This window comes from Ursus maritimus, unplaced genomic scaffold (genome assembly GCF_017311325.1).
Source record: "Ursus maritimus isolate PB19 unplaced genomic scaffold, ASM1731132v1 scaffold_8, whole genome shotgun sequence".
NCBI lineage: Eukaryota > Metazoa > Chordata > Mammalia > Carnivora > Ursidae > Ursus > Ursus maritimus.
In genome coordinates, this window is record NW_024426996.1 from 22,274,100 (window position 1) to 22,288,928 (window position 14,829).

Below are 14,829 nucleotides of genomic sequence, written 5' to 3' on the forward strand. Positions count from 1 at the left end.
TGAAGCCCAAAATTGTGATGCCTCAAGCTTTGCTTTATCTTTTTCAAGGTTGCTTTGGCTATTTGGGGTCTTTTGTGGTTCCGTACAAAATTTAAGATAGTTTTCTCCAGTTCCATGAAAAATGCTGTTGGTATTTTGATGGGATTGCTTTGAATATGTAGATTCTTTTGGGTAGTACAGACATTTTAACAATATTTGTTCTTCCAATCCATGAGTATGGAATGTCTTTTCATTTCTTTATGTTGTCTTCAATTTCTTTCATCAATGTTTTATAGTTTTCAGTGTATAGGTCTTTCACCTCTTTGGTTAGGTTTATTCCTAAGTATCTTATTATTTGGGGTACAATTGTAAATGGGATTGTTTTCTTTCTTTCTGCTGCTTCATTATTGGTGTATAGAAATGCAATAGATTTCTGTACACTGATTTTGTATCCTGCAAATTTACTGAATTCATTTATTCTAGCAGGTTCTTTGGGTGGAGTCTTTCAGGTTTTCTATATATAGTATTATGTCATCTGCAAATAGTGAAAGTTTTACTTCTTCCTTACTGATTTGGATCCCTTTTATTTCTTTTTGTTGTCTGATTGCTGTGGCTAGGATTTTCACAACATTCACTATGTTGAATAAAAGGGGTGAGAATGGACATCCTTATCTTTTTCCTGACATTAGGGGGAAAGCTCTCCATTTTTCCCCATTATGAATGATGTTAACCATGGGATTTTCATAGTTGGCCTTTATAATGTTATGTTCCTTCTAAACCTACTTTGTTGAGGGGTTTTGTCATGAATAGATGTTGTACTTTGTCAAATGCTTTTTCTGCATCTTGAAATGATCATATGGTTCTTATCCTTTCTCTTATTGATGTGATGTATCATGTTGATTGATTTGCTAATATTGAACCACCCTTGCAACCCAGGAATAAACCCCACTTGATTGTGGTGAATGATTTTTTAAAATGTATTATTGGGGTGCCTGGGTGTCTCATCAGTTAAACGTCTGACTTTGACTCAGGTCATGATCTCAGGGTCCTGGGATCAAGCCCCTTTTTGGTCTCCCTGCTCAGCAGAGAATATTCTTGTCCCTTTCCCTCTCCCTCTGCCCCTCCTCCTGCTTGTGCTCTCTCTCTCTCTCTCAAATAAATAAATAAAATCTTTAAAAAAAACCCAGAATCTTAGAAATAAAATAAAATGTATTATTTAATTTGGTTCACTAGTGTTTTGTTGAAAACTTTGGCATCTACATTCATCAGAGATATTGACCTGTAGTTCTCATTTTTAGTGGAGTCTTTATCTGGTTTTTGTATCAGGGTAATTCTGGCATCATAGAATGAATTTGGAAGTTTTACTTCCTTTTTTTTTTTCTTTTTGGAATAGTTTCAGAAGAATAGATAGTAACTCTTTTTTAAATGTTTGGTGGAATTCACCTATGAAGCCATCTGGTCCTGGACTTTTGTGTTGGTAGTGGGGTGGGGTTTTTTTTTCTGTAGTTTTATGGTTTTATTAACACAAATATGACATGCAGAACAAGCTGTCTATTCATTTTCCTCTCTGTGCAGCCTGGCCTTGGGACTGGTGACTCTGATGGCCAGCTGGGCTGCTCTTTCCACCATGGTTTGGGGGCTCTTGGAGGAGACATCGTGAGCAATCTCTGCACAGTAAGATTTGTTGCACATCAGCAGCACTTCAAGCTCCTTGACGCTGTGGTCTAGGAACTTCTGAAAGCCACTGGGCAACACGTGCTTTGCTCCTGTAACCAGTGTTGGGCATGAAGATCTGACCCTTGAATCTTCTGCGCACCCCATTGTCAATGCCTCTGGGTTTCTGCCACTTGCACTTAATTTTGACATATCGGTCTGACTGGTGCTGGATAAAATTCTTGGTCCTCGTTTTAACCATCTTGGGCTTCACCAGAGGTCTGAGGGCAGCCATGATGCCCGGTAACACACAGCTGCCACCTCCGCAGGCAGCGCCGAGGAAGAGGAGTGTTTGTTGGTAGTTTTAAAATTACTGATTCAATTTCTTTGCTGGTTATTGGTCTGTTCATATTTTCTATTTCTTCCTATTTCAGTTTTGGTAGGTTGTAGGTTTCTAAAAATTTATCCATTTCTTCTTCATTGTCCAATTTGCTGGCATATAGTTTTTCATAATATTCTTTTTTAATTGTACTTTTGTGATGCTGGTTGTTATTTCTCCCCTCTCATTTGTGGTTTATTTGAGTCCTTTCTCCTTTTTTCTTGATAAGTGTGGCTAGAGATTTAATTGTATTGTTTTTTTCCCAAAGAGCCAGCTCCTGGTCTTTTTGATCTGTTCTATTTTTTTAAGTTTCTATGTCATTTATTTCTGCTCTAATCTTTATTATTTCCTTTCTGCTTGTTTTGGGTTTTTTTTTTTATTATTATGTTATGTTAGTCACCATACAGTACTTCATTAGTTTTTGATGTATTATTCTATGATTCATTATTTGCATATAACACCCAGTGCTCATTGCAGTATGTGCCCTCCTTAATACCCATCACCAGGCTAACCCATCACCCCACTCTCCTCCCCTCTAAAACCCTTAGTTTGTTTCCTGGAGTCCATAGTTTCTCATAGTTCATCTCCCCCTCTGTTTCACCCCCTTCATTTTTCCCTTCCTTCTCCTAATGATCACCCTGCTATTCCTTATGTTCCACAAATAAGTGAAACCATATGATAATTGTCTTTCTCTGCCTGACTTATTTCACTTAGTGTAATCCCTTCCAGTTCCATCCATGTTGATGCAAATGGAGGGTAATCATCCTTCCTGGTGGCTGAATAATAGTCCATTGTATATATGTACCACATCTTCTTTATCCATTCATCTGTTGAAGGGCATCTTGGCTCCTTCCACAGTTTGGCTATTGTGGACATTGCTGCTATGAACATTGGGATACATGTGCACCTTCTTTTCACTACATCAGTATCTTTGGGGTAAATACCCAGTAGTGCAATTGCTGGGTCATAGGGTAGCTCTATTTTTAACTTTTTGAGGAACCTCCACACTGTTTTGCAAAGTGGTTGTACCAACTTGCATTCCCAAAAACAGTGTAAGAGGGATCCCCTTTCTCCACATCCTCTCCAACATTTGTTGTTTCTTGCCTTGTCAATTTTTGCCATTCTAACTGGTGTAAGGTGGTATCTCAGTGTGTTTTGATTTGAATTTCCCTGATGGCTAAAGATGTTGAACATTTTTTCATGTGTCTGTTAGCTATTTGTATGGGTTAGCCTGGTGATGGGTATTAAGGAGGGCACGTATTGCATGGAGCACTGGGTGTTATGTGCAAACAATGAATCATGAAGCACTACATCAAAAACTAATGATGTACTGTATGGTGACTAACATAACATTAAAAAAAAAAAGTCGCAGTCTGCTCTTCACTGAGCTCTCCAGGACACACAGTCTCCATTTCTGTCTGTGCTGCTAAAAACTGCAGCCTCCCCAGTTGTGCGCCCACAGCAGCACTCCCAGGGGTCGATCCCAGGGCCAGGCACGTCTCTGCCCTTTGTGCTTCTAAAACTGGGAGCCACACCCAGTTCACGTTGGCAGACCCACAGCTCCAGGATCCTGTCTGGGAGCTGCACTAAAGTCCTTTCTCCACCACTACTGGTCTGCGAATCTGTGCCTGGTCCCCAGCTCAGGATGCTTTTGCACTCCGATATTATATCTCCTTCCTGACGCCAGTTTATGTTGGCTCCCTCCCCCTTCTGTTTACCTTCTGATATCTGCCTGCAGCATCGTGGCTCTGTGCTTCATACCTTGAGACCACCAGAGATTTGTAGATATCCAGATATATATACTTTTATCTCAGGCTGATTTCATAGCTGTTCAGAATGGTTTAGTAGATATCCGGCTAAATTCAGGGGACCAGTTGAAATAGGGTCCCCTACTCCTCTTTGGAATCTCTAGTTTTTGGTTTTGTTGCTCTTTTTCTAGCTCCTCTAGGTATAAGGTAAGGTTGTTTATTTGAGATTTTTATTGCTTCTTGAAGTAGCCCCATAGTAGCTATAAACTTCCCTCTTGGAACCACTTTTGCTGCATCTCAAAGGTTTTTGGACCATTGTGTCTTCATTTTCATTTTTTTTCATGTTTTTGAAAATTTCTTCTTTTATTTAATCTTAGCCATTTTAAGTATTATGTGTCTTGGTGTGAATCTCCTTGGGTTTAGATGAATTCTCTGTGCTTCCTGAGTCTTCCACTCTTCTCTCTTCTCTGGTTAGCATATTTATAATCAATACTTTAAACTCTTTAGTAGGCATATTCCCTATTTCCTTTTCATTTAATTATTTTTCTGAGGTTTTATCTTTTTCTTTCATTTGGAGCATATTCCTCTGTCTCCCTGTTTTGCTTGACTTTTGTGTTTGTGTCTATGAATTCTGTGGAACAGCTACTTCTCCTAAACTTGAAGGAATGATCTTGTCTATGGTCATCTCATAGATCTGTGTAGATTGTATGTGCCTGGGGACTCTGGCTGGCTCTCTGAAGCTGTGGCTGGTGTGGTTTAGGCATCCCAGGGAATTCCATGAGGTGTCTGTCCTGGTGGAGTGACCAGAGCTGAGGTGAACATAGACTAGGGATATATGGGGCTCTCCTCATGGAGGCACCCTATCAGGACAGCTGAAACTGAAGTGGGTGCAAGCCACAGTGTCCCTGGAATCTCCATGCAGAAGACGCCCTGCTGGGGTGGCTGAAGCCAAGGCGGGAAGTAGCCTGGGGGTCCCAGGACACTCCACACAAGGGGCTCCCTGACAAGGCAGTTGGACCTGAGGTAGGGTGTGAGCTAGGGGTTTTGGGGTGCTCCATATAGGGGGTACCCTGGCAGGACAGCTGTAGCTGTAATGGGTATAAGCCAGGCTGTCACGGGGCTCTCTGTGTAGAAGGCACTCTGGCAGGACAGATAAAGCTGAGGCACGTACAAACTGGGACATTGCAAGGTGCTCCACGAAGGGAGTGCCCTGGAGAGGCAGCCAGAACTGAGGCAGGCATGAGCTGGGCATTCCTGGGGTATTCTGACCAGGGGGCGCTTTGGTGGGGTAGGAGCTGAAGCAGATTAGACCCAAGAGAATTTAGAGCAGTCTGTGTCTGGGGTGCCCTAGCAAGCCACTTAGAGCCTGGAGTATTCCTGGGTGCTTTGCATCTGTATGACCTTGATGTAATGGCTGGAGCTGTAGTAAGTGCTGACCAGGGGTTTCTGGGTGTGTGCCATGCTTAGGTCACCCTGGTAGGACGGTTAGGGCTGGTATGGAATAGGGACTAACTGAGGTGGTAGGCCAGCTATGGCGCCCAAACTCTGCTCCCATCCAGGCTATCAAGGTGGAAGAAGAGTGTAAATCATGGTGCTCACCAGACCCTCTGACCTGGACAGAGTTCTAGCAGCTCCCCTACCATTTGGTGGAGTTCTAGGGCTGGATCTTTTATATACTATTTGCTCTTTTAAACTGCAGCTTTTGATCTGTGTTCCAGGGCAGACAACTCTGCTCATGATCCCTCAATATTATCCCTCTCCACTGCAGATCACAACATCAAGGGTAGGGGTTCCTTTTGTTACTGCGTCTCTCTGTCTTGCCATTCCCTATGTGTTCTCCCCATTTTTTGTTGTGTAAAAGCTACTCGGTCAGCCCTCAGTTCTTGCTCAGGAGGAATTGCTCTGTAAATAGGTGGAGTATGTGTTTTTGTGGAGGAGGTGAGTTCAGGATCTTCCTATGTCTCCATCTTGGACAGGAAATTTCCCCCTTTTAATGTATTGTTGAAATTGGTTTGCTAATATTTTGTGGAGAATTTTTACATGATCTTCATCAAGATTATTGACCTGTAATTTTCTTTTTTTGTGTGGTGTTGTCTGGTTTTGGTATCATGGTAATACTGGCCTCATAAAATATGTTGGGAAGCTTTCTGTCTTCCACAACTTTTGGGAACAGTTTGAGATGTATAGGTATTAACTTTTCTTTGAATGTTTGGTAAAGTTCACCAGTGACACTCTCTGGTCCTGGACTTTTGTTTGTTAGGAGGTTTTTGACTACTGTTTTAATTTCCTTACTAATAATTGGCCTATTCAGATTTTCTATGTCTTCTTGACTCAGTCTTAGAAGATGTATGTTTTCTAGGAATTTATCTATTTCTTCTATGGTATCCTATAATTTTTTGTAATAGTCTAGCCTATTCTTGTATAACTTTTCCTAATAGTCTTTTTTTTTATTTAAATTCAATGAACATATAGTGGATTATTGGTTTCAGAGGTAGGGTTCCTTGATTCATCAGTCTTATATAACACCCAGTGCTCATTACATCATGTGCCCTCCTTAATGTCCATCACCCAGTTACCTCATTCCTCCACTCTCCTCTCCCCAGCAACCCTCGGTTTGTTTCCTATGATTAAGAGTCTCTTATGGTTTGTCTCCCTCTCTGATTTCATCTTGTTTTATTTTTCCCTCCCTTCCCCTATGCTTCTCTGTTTTGTTTCTTAAAATTCCACATATGACAACTGTCTTTTTCTGATTGACTTATTTTGCTTAGCATAATACCTTCTAGTTCCACCCACATCATTGCAAACTTTTTCTAAGAGTCTTATCATCATTTCTATAGTATCAATTGTCTCCTCTTTCATTTCTGATTGTATGTATTGAAGACTTCCTGCTTTTTCTTAGTGAGCCTAACTAAAGATTTGTCCATTTTGTTTATCTTTTCAAAGAACCAGCTCTTAGTTTCATTGATCTTTTCTATTGTATCTTTAGTCTCTTTTCACTGATTTCTCCTCTGATCTTTATTATTTTCTTCCACTAATTTTGCACTTTGTTCTTTTTCTAGTTCCTTTGTTCTAAAGTTTAGATTTTTTTCAATAGGCCTGCATAACTATGAACTTCCCTCCTATAACCACTTTTTGTTTCATACCATAGATTTTGTTACGTTGTATTTCTGTTTTCATTTGTCCCCAGGTTTTTTTGTTTTGTTTTGTTTTGTTTTTTTTAGGTTTTCTTTACTTCTTTGATTTCTTTGATGACCCACTGGTTATTCAGTAGCATGTTGTTTAATCTCCACATTTTTGTGGTTTTGTGGAAACCATTTTCTTCTTTTAATTAATTTCTGGTTTCATAATTTTTTGTAAAAAAAAAAAAATACCTAACATGATTTCAACTTTCTTAAACTTATTGAGACTTCTTTTGTAGGCCAGCATGTGATCTGTCCTAGAGAATGTTTCATACACAGTTGAGATAAATGTGTATCATGCTGCTTTGGGATGGAGTGTCCTATATATATGTTAAGTCCATCTGGTGTAATATGTCATTTAGGGCCATGTTTTCTTACTGATTTTTTCATTGGAATGATCTGTTGATGTGAGTGGGATGTTAAAGTCTCCTACTATTATTGTATTGCTTTCAATTTCTTCTTTCAGGTCTGTTAATATTTGCTTTATGCATTTAGTACTCCTATGTTGTTTGTGTGTGTGTGTGTGTGTGTGTGTGTGTGTGTGTGTAAATACATATATTTATAAATGTTATACCTTCTTGCTGAACTGACCCCTTTATCATTATGTAAAGCCCTTCTTTGTCTTTCATTAAAGACTTTGTTTTAAAGTCTATTTTTTCTGATATTAATATAGCTACACCAGCTTTCTTTCCATTTCTATTTGTGTAGAATATGTTTTTCCATTCCTTTATGTTCAGTCTCTGTATGTCCTTACTTCTGAAGTGAGCCTTTTGTAAAAAGCATATGATAGATCTTGTTTTTTTCATCTATTCAGTCACACATTTCTTTTGATAGGCAAATTTAGTCCCTCTACATTTAAAGTAACTATTGAGAAGTATATACTTATTGCCATTTTGTTAATTATTTTCTGGCTGTTACTGCAGTTCCTCTGTTTCTTTCTTCTCTTTTTCTCTTCTCTTATGATTTGATGGATTTTTTTAGTGTTACCTTTAGACTCCTTTCGCATTTCCTTTTGTATATTTACTATAAGTTTTTTCCTTGAGGTTCCTGTGAGATTCACGTAAAATACCCTATGTAAATTGTATTCTGCTTTAAGTTGATAACAACTTTATTTTAAACACATTGCAAAGCTCTTTTTACTCCCACATATTTTATATTTTTAATGACTCTTTATTTTATAATTCCCTTAATTATTATAATTTTAGTTAATTTTACTACTTTTTTTTTTAAAGATTTTATTTATTTATTCGACAGAGATAGAGACAGCCAGCGAGAGAGGGAACACAAGCAGGGGGAGTGGGAGAGGAAGAAGCAGGCTCATAGCAGAAGAGCCTGATGTGGGGCTCAATCCCATAACGCCGGGATCACGCCCTGAGCCAAAGGCAGACACTTAACCGCTGTGCCACCCAGGCACCCCAACTACTTTTGTTTTTTAATCTTCATGCTTGTTTTGTAAGTGATTGATCCACTACCTGTTATATATTTACTTTTGGCAGTGAGATTTTGTATTTTCGTATGTTTTATTTTTAATTAGTGCTATTACTTTTTAACTTAAAGAAGTTCCTTGAGGTGCCCGGGTGGCTCAGTTGTTAAGCATCTGCCTTCGGCTCAGGTCATGATCCCAGGGTCCTGGGATCCAGCCCTGCATCAGGATCCCTGCTCAGCGGGAAGCCTGCTTCTCCCTGTCCCACTCCCCCTGCTGGTGTTCCCTCTCTCTCGCTGTGTCTCTCTGTGTCCAAAGATAAATAAAATCTTAAAAGAAAAAAAAAAATTTCCTTTATCATCTCTAAACCAGCCCTACAAGAAACGTTAAACTCCATTAGTTTTTGCTTACCTGGAAAGCTCTTAATATCTCCTTCAATTCTGAATGAAACTTTACTGGGTGGAGAATTCTTGGAAGTTTTTTCCTTTTAACACTTTAAATAGGTCATGCCATGTCATAAGGCCCTTCTGGCCTTAAAAGTTTCTACTGAAAAATCTGCTGACAGCCTTATGGGTTTTGCCTTATATATAACAAGTTGTTTTTCTCTACTGCTTTTAAAATCCTCTTTATCCTTAACTTTTACCATTTTAAGTATAATGTGTCTTGGTGTGGGTATCTTTGTGTTCATTTTATTTGGACTCTCTGAGATTCCTGGATCTGGATGTCTGATTTCTTCCTCAGATTAGGGAAGTTTTCAGTCATTATTCTTCAAATATCTTTTCTTATCCTTTCTATCTTTTCCTTCTGGGATCCCTATAATGCAAATTTATTCTGCCTGATATTTTTCAGAGATCCCTTAAGGTATCTTCACTTCTCCCCCAATTTTTTTTTTTTAACTTTGATGCTGTCTGGCCAAGTGCCATTGGTTTGTTCTCCAGTATGCTGATTCATTTTTCTACTTCATCCAGTCCTGTTTGGTACTTTTATATTTTCTATCTCTTTTTTGAAGTTCTTACTGTGTTTATCCATTCTTCTCCCAAGTTCAGTAAACATTTTTTTTTAAGATTTTTAATTTACTTATTTGACAGAGAAAGAGAGAGAGGTAGGAAGAGGGAGAGGGAGAAGCAGGCTCCCCACCAAGCAGAGAGCCTGATGTGGGTCTTGATCCCAGGACCCCAGGATCATGACCAGAGCCGAAGGCAGATGCTTAACTGACTGAGCCACCCAGGTGCCCCTCAGTGAGCATCTTTGATGACCATTACTTTGAACTCTTTATCAGGTAGATTACTTATCTCTATTTCACTTATTTCTTTTTCTGAGATTTTGTCTTATTCTTTCATCTGGAACATATTTCTCCATCTCATTTTGCCTGACTCTCTGTGTTTGTTTCTGTGCATTTTGTAGTTCAGCTACTTAAGTTCTTGAAGAATTGTACTTACATAGGAGATGTTCTGGGCCCAGAAGCACAATCTCCCCTGCTCACCAAATCCAGCAACTCAAGTGGTATCCCCTATGAGGGCTATGTGTGCCCTCCTATTCTGTCAGCACCATAGCCATGTATATCAGTGGCCAGGGCTTACATTGGGATGGGTCCATGACTTCTGTGGTATATTGGTAGCAGGACTTTCAAGAGGGTGTGACCACTGGTGCTAGCAAGTTAGAGGGAGTATTCCAAAATGGTGCCCACCAGCACCAGTATTAATTAGACTGAGGTTGCAAAAATGGCTCCCACCAGTGTCTCTGTCCCCAGGGATTCCTTACTATTTCCTGCCTCTCCAGCAGATGCTTTAAGAGTCTCCCTTGCCTATGGTCTGCATACTTTTCCAATGGGTGTTTTTGTGCTGGTTTCCAGGTCAAGTGAGTCTGTAGTCAGATCCTTTAAGAGGAGGGTTTCCAATTCCCTACAGTTTTAGTTTTCCTGAACATAATTCCCATTGATTTTCAAGGCCTGGTGTTTTGGAGCCTCATCTCTTGTGTGCAGGAGGACATAAATGTTGGGGTGTTTAATGTACAGCTTGAATCCCTTGCTCCTCAAAGAAAAATTCTATAAATTTGATATCCCTCTTAATGCTGACTTGTTGTAGCTAGGATGTAATTTTATTCCTGGTGAGTCCATGTCTCTGCCTCTTTTTCCGGCCTTGATGCTATCATTTTATCCTTTGTTGTGGAGGCTACGTTCATTCAATTTTTGGGTCCTTTACAGAGAGAATTATTTCATTTATAGTTGTAGATTTGTTGTGTTAATGAGTGGAGGTGAGTACATGATCTTACTATGTTGCCATCTTGAACCCCCCAGTGACATTTTAATGGCCAGTCCAAGAAGGTTGGCTATGCTCAAGCCAGGGACCTGGTTGGGAAAACTTGAGATGGGGACATCTGGATAGAGTACCGCCCTGTGGCTCTGCAGATCCCCTAAAACCTCAGAGTTTACAGAGTTGGCCTACTTGTCCCTAGTAAGAGCTCTCACTTCCCACTAAAAGACTATGGTCACAAATTCCATATCATTTCACTCACATGTGGAATTTAAGAAACAAAACAGTTGAACGTAGGGGAAGGGAAGGAAAAAGAAAATAAGATGAAAACAGAGAGGGAGGCAAACCATGAGAGACTCTTAACTATAGGAAACAAACTGAGGGTTGCTAGAGGGGAAGTGGGTGGTGGGTGATGGGCATTAAGGAGGGCACATGATGTAATGAGCCCTGGGTGTTATATGCAAATGATGAATCACTAAATTCTACCCCTGAAACTAATAATACACTGTATGTTATTAAACAGAATTTAAATAAAAATTTTTTTTAAATTAAAATGACCACTTTTATCCCCCCTCCAAGAAAAGGAAAAATACTGTGGTCACAAAGGCTATCAGGAAGCTGTTGATGCATGAGACACCAGAATCACTGAAAAGTTCCTTCTGTTGCAATAAATGATTTTGTTTGAGAGTCCAAAGTGGCTCTCTTCTGCAGGCCAGAGCTGACTGTAGAAGTGGGGGCAGGGCTAGGCACATATATATCTATCAGGGTGATGGCCCACACCAGTAATTGGGAACCCAGATCTCTCCTCAGTAGAGGTCTAGGACACCAGATGAACTTTCTATTCCAGCAAAAATACTAGCCAACAGAATGGTCTAGAATGGGTAGTGAAAAAAAAAATGATAGCAATTATTTATGAGCTCAGGACCATGAATAGCACTAGGGACTATAGTTAAATCTCTTATAGGTATCCTCCAGAAATTGTGACTACTTAATGCACTTCTCACATCTATTTGAGTCTCATTTTAAATTTATACTAACCCGTCACTGTTTTTATGTGGTAGTTGGACCCTAGCAGACACTATTGGTGCTCCACCCAGATTGTTGGATCCTTTTTATCATTTCTCTATGTCTCTCCCCTAAATTAAGTATGCCTTCACTCCCAATAGCTCACACCTGTCTCATCTCCTGAGGCCTATCACTGGACTCTGGATGTGGAAGGGCCATGGAGGGTTACATCCCTTGTGTTTGGCCTTTATCTGATGATTGCTGTTCAGCATGGCCCCATAAAATAGAAGCAGTCCTCTGGTATAAATATGCCCATCAGTGTTCCTCCCTTTGTGATATCAAACTGAAGCCAACATAAACAGGACTTTTCCCAAAATCTCACCCTTACTTGTTTTTTTCCCCTTTCTCTTTCTACTCTCCTCTATTCACTTAACAGTTTCTCTGGGGAGCATTTCTTTTAAAAAATATCATGTTGACATAGAATGTTAAATTAGTTTCAGGTGTACAGGATAGTGATTTGACAATTCTATACATTGCACAATGTTCACCACAATAAGTGTAGCTACCATCTGTCACTGTACAGTGTTGTTATAATATTATTGACTGTATTCCCTATGCTCTACTTTTCATCTCCATGACTTATTTTACAAGTGGAAGTTTGTACCTCTTAATATCCTTCCCCAATTTCACCCATCCCCCCAATCCCCTCACTTCTGGCAACCACTAGCTTTTTTCTCTGTGTTTATGAGTCTTGTTTCTGATGTTTCTGTTTGTTTGTTCCTTTAAGATTCCACATATATGTAAAATCATATTTGTTTTTCTCTGTCTGGCTTGTTTCACTTAGCATAATACCCTCTAGGTCCATCCATATTGTTGCAAATGGCAAGATCTCATTCTTCTTTTTTTAGCTGAGTAATATTCCATCTTCCATTCGTCTTCATTCGTCTATTGACGGACACTTGGGTTGCTTCCATATCTTTGCTATTGTAAATAATGCTGCAATAAACATAGGGGTGCATATATCTTTACCCAAAGAAAATAAAAACACTAATTTGAAAATATTTAGGAACTTATCCAATTCCAGTGGGATTACTAGATCATATGGTAGTTCTATATTTAGCTTTTTGAGGAGACTCCATATTGTTTTCCATAGTGTTTGCACCAATGTAAATTCCTACTGACTGTGCATAAGGATTCCTTTTCTCTACATGCCCACAAACACTTATTTCTTGTCATTTTGATGCTAGCCATTTTGAAAAGTTTAAGGTGATATCTAATCGTGGTTTTGATTTGCATTTCCCTGATGATTAGTGGTGTTGAGCATATTTCCATGTGTCAACCCATTAACTTGTGTTTTTTGGTGTTACTTGGTTTGGGGTTACTTGGGTTTTTTGCTGTTAAGTTGTAGGAGTTCTTTATATATTTTGGATACTAACCCCATATCAGACATATCATTTGCAAATTTCTCCTATTCAGTAGATTGCCTTTTGTGTTGTTGGTTTCCTTTACTATGTAGAAGCTTTTTACTTTGATGTAGTCCCAATAGTTTAGTTTTGCTTTAGTTTCCCTGAGGAGACATATCCATAAATATGTTGTTAAGGTCAATATCCACGAGATCACTGCCTATTTTTTTTTTTTTTTTTTGCGGGGTTATTGTTTCATGTCCTCATTGAGATCTTCAATCCATTTTGAGTTTATTTTTATGGATGTTATAAATAAGTTGTCCAGTTTCATTCTTTTGCATGTAACTGTGTTTTCCCCATTGTATATTCCTGCCTCCTTTGTTGTAATCAGCCATATAAGCATGGGTTTATTTCTTTTCTTTTAAGATTTATTTTAGAGCAAGCAGGGGGAAGAGCAGAGGGAGAGAGAGAATCTCAAGCAGACTCCCCACTTGGGATCTCATAACCCAGAGATCAAAACCTGAGCTGAAATCAAGAGCCAGATGCTTAACTAACTGAGCCACCCAGGCACCCCAAGCATGGGTTTATTTCTGGACTCTCTCTACTGTGTCTATTTTGTGCCAGTACCATACTGTTTTGATTACTGTAGCTTTGTAGTATATCTTGAAATCTGGAATTGTGATACCTCTAGCTTGTTCTCAAAATTGCTTTTGGTATTCAAGATTTTTTGTGGTTCCATACAAATTTTAGGATTATTTTCCTAGTTCTGTGAAAAATACTTTTGGTATTTAATAGGGATGGCATTGAATCTGTAGATTGCTTTGTAGTGTGAACAATTTTAACAATACTAATTCTTCCAATCCATCATCATGTTATATTTTCTCCATTGTTTATGTCATTTTCAATTTCTTTCATTAGCATCTTTAATTTCCAGAGTGTATGTCTTTCCCCTCCTTGGTTAAATACATTTCTGGCCATTTATTCTTTCTCATGAAATTGTAAATGGGATTTTTTTTTCCTTCTCTTTTTGGCTACATTATAATTAGTGTATAGAAATGCAACAGATGTCTGTACATTAATTTTATATTCTGAAACTTTACTGAATTCATTTTATCAGTTTTATTAATTTTTTGGTGAAGTCTTCAGGGTATTTATATCATCTGCAAATAGTGACAATTTTGTTTCTTCATTACCAATTTGGATGCCTTTTATTTCTTATCTGATTGTTGCAGCTAGGACTTCCAGTACTAAGTTGAATGAAAGTCGTGAAAATGGACATTCTTGTCTTGTTCCTTAGAGGAAAATTTTCAGTTTTTCAACATTGAGTATGATGTTATCTGTGGGTTTGTTATATATGGCCTTTATTATGTGGAGGTATGTTCCCTCTAAATTAGATTTTGTTGAAAGTTTTTATCATGAACAAATGTTGAATTTTGCCAAGTAATTTTTTTGTATCTATGGAGATTATTATAGGGTTTTAGCCTTCATTTTGTTAATGTGATGTATCATATCAATTGATTTGTCAATATTTAACCCTTATTGCATCCCTGGAATAAACCCCACTTGATTGTGGTAAGTTATCCTTTTTAAAAAGTATTGTTAAATTTGGTTTGTTAATATTTTGATGAGAATTTTGCATCTCTGTTCATCAGAGATGTTGGCTTGTAGTTGTGTTTTGGTTGGCTGGATTTTTGTTTTTTGTTTTATAGTGTATTTGTATGGTGTTGGTATCAGGTTAATAATGGCCTTGTAGAATTTAAACATTTTCCTTCCTCTTCTAATTTTTAGAATAGTTTAAGTGTTTGGTA

General features: G+C 38.6%; 1 pseudogene; it reads right to left on the reverse strand.

The window, feature by feature from the left end:
- Positions 1–1,454: 1,454 nt before the first annotated feature.
- LOC103665337 lies at positions 1,455–2,042 on the reverse strand (annotated as a pseudogene).
- Positions 2,043–14,829: the final 12,787 nt, after the last annotated feature.